Source organism: Populus nigra, chromosome 2 (assembly GCF_951802175.1).
Source record: "Populus nigra chromosome 2, ddPopNigr1.1, whole genome shotgun sequence".
In the NCBI taxonomy this organism is placed as follows: Eukaryota; Viridiplantae; Streptophyta; class Magnoliopsida; order Malpighiales; family Salicaceae; genus Populus; species Populus nigra.
The window spans coordinates 14296735-14299234 of NC_084853.1; positions in this window are offsets into that span (position 1 = coordinate 14296735).

Genomic DNA, 2500 nt, shown 5'->3' on the forward strand with positions numbered 1-2500 from the left:
GGAAAATCGGCAGCGCAGATTTTGCGACGAACATGGGCTGGACGATGGACTGTCCAGGCCAGGCAGGAAAATTTGTCGAGGGGACACGCTGACGAAACAGCGCTGGTTCAGGCACGGCGGGCAGTGGTGGAATCGGCAGCGCCGACGAAATCGGCAAAGTCGGCAGAATCGGCAGCGCAGATTTTTCGACGAACACGGGCTGGACGGTGGACTGTCCAGGCCAGGCAGGAAAATTCGTCGAGGGGACACGCTGAGGAAACAGCGCTGGTTCAGACACGGTGGGCGCAGTGTTGGAATCGGCAGCGCCGAGAAAATCGGCAAAGTCGGCAGAATCGGCAGCAGGTGCTGGCGATGAGTCAGGACGGACTGGATAGTCCAAGGCTCGATGAGAAAGACCGCTGGTTTAGACACTGGGGCAGTGGCAGCCCGCGGGGCAGTGTCGGCAGACTCGGCAGCAGTGTCTGCCGATTCGGCAGCGTTGGCTTGTTGGCGCGGGGGGCCGATGCGAGTGGGGACTTGGGCAGCGGGCAGTGAAAGCAAGAGTTTCCCCGATGCTGCCGGGAAAAACGCTCCCCGGGATGGCCGGGTGAGATGACCCGGCGGCCCGCGACGGGTCATTCAATTCCATGCCCCGTCAACATAACTCCCGATGTACTGTTTGCTTTTTCGGAAGAAGAGATCCATCCCCCCATCCTCGGCCAGCCAAAAACGCTCCAATTAATGGCCGGGTGAGATGACCCGGCGGCCCGCGACGCGTCATTCAAATCACTGCCCTATCGGCTACAACTGCTGATGGGTGGGATTAGAGGCCTGCCATGGTGGTGAGGGGCGGCGAGGACCGTGAAAGCTAGAGTTTTTCAGAGGCTGCCGGGAAAAAGGCCCCTCGGGTGGCGGGGTGCGAGGACCAGGCGCGTCATTCAATTCTCTTCCCTATCAACTTGGCTCCCGTTGGCGGGATTGGAGGCCTACTGTTTGTTACAGGGCTAAAATCGTCAGGGGAAGAGCTGACGAAACAATGCTGGTTTGGATGCAGGGGGTAGTGTTGGAATCGGCAGCGCGGACAAAATCGGCAAAGTCGACAAAAAAGACTGTTGGTCTGGACATCGGGGCAGCGGCAGCCATGCCGACAGGGGGGGAAATCGGCAGCGCAGATTTGTGCAGCTGCAGGTTCGTCGGGGAAATCGGCAGCGCAGATTTTTCGATGAACATGGGCTGGAAGATGGACTGTCCAGGCCAGGCAGGGAAATTCGTCAAGGGGACACGCTGACGAAAGTAGGCTCGTCGGTGAAAATCGGCAGCGCAGATTTTTCGACGAACAGGGGCTGGATGCTGGACCGGCCGGGCCAGGCAGGAAAATTCGTCAGGGGGGCACGCTGACGAAAAGAGGGGCTGCCGCGTGGAAAATCGGCAGCGCAGATTTTTCGACGAACATTCGTCAGGGGGGCACGCTGACGAAAAGAGGGGCTGCCGCGTGGAAAATCGGCAGCGCAGATTTTTCGACGAACAGGGGCTGGATGCTGGACCGGCCGGGCCAGGCAGGAAAATTCGTCAGGGGGGCACGCTGACGAAAAGAGGGGCTGCCGCGTGGAAAATCGGCAGCGCAGATTTTTCGACGAACATTCGTCAGGGGGGCACGCTGAGGAAAACAGGGGCTGCCGCGTGGAAAATCGGCAGCGCAGATTTTTCGACGAACATTCGTCAGGGGGGCACGCTGAGGAAAACAGGGGCTGCCGCGTGGAAAATCGGCAGCGCAGATTTTTCGACGAACAGGGGCTGGATGCTGGACCGGCCGGGCCAGGCAGGAAAATTCGTCAGGGGGGCACGCTGACGAAAAGAGGGGCTGCCGCGTGGAAAATCGGCAGCGCAGATTTTTCGACGAACAGGGGCTGGATGCTGGACCGGCCGGGCCAGGCAGGAAAATTCGTCAGGGGGGCACGCTGACGAAAAGAGGGGCTGCCGCGTGGAAAATCGGCAGCGCAGATTTTTCGACGAACAGGGGCTGGACTGGCCGGGCCAGGCAGGAAAATTCGTCAGGGGGGCACGCTGACGAAAACAGGGGCTGCCGCGTGGAAAATCGGCAGCGCAGATTTTTCGACGAACAGGGGCTGGACTGGCCGGGCCAGGCAGGAAAATTCGTCAGGGGGGCACGCTGACGAAAGTAGGCTCGTCGTGGAAAATCAGCAGCGCAGATTTTTCGACGAACAGGGGCTGGACGCTGGACTGGGCCAGGCAGGAAAATTCGTCAGGGGGGCACGCTGACGAAAACAGGGGCTGCCGCGTGGAATGGCAGCCTACACGCAGATGCGAATTCGGCAGCGCACGATGGCTTGAGCAGGTCATGGGTTCGACTTGGCGCGATCTGAAACCTGGACGAGGGACTGTCGACGCTGGACGAGCCAGCGCGGTGGCCTGTCGTGCCCCGTTCAGGGGGGGCCTGCCGCGGAGACAGCCCTCGCGGGCTCGACAGCGCAGGCCAGCGTCCCCGACGTCGCTGGCCGCG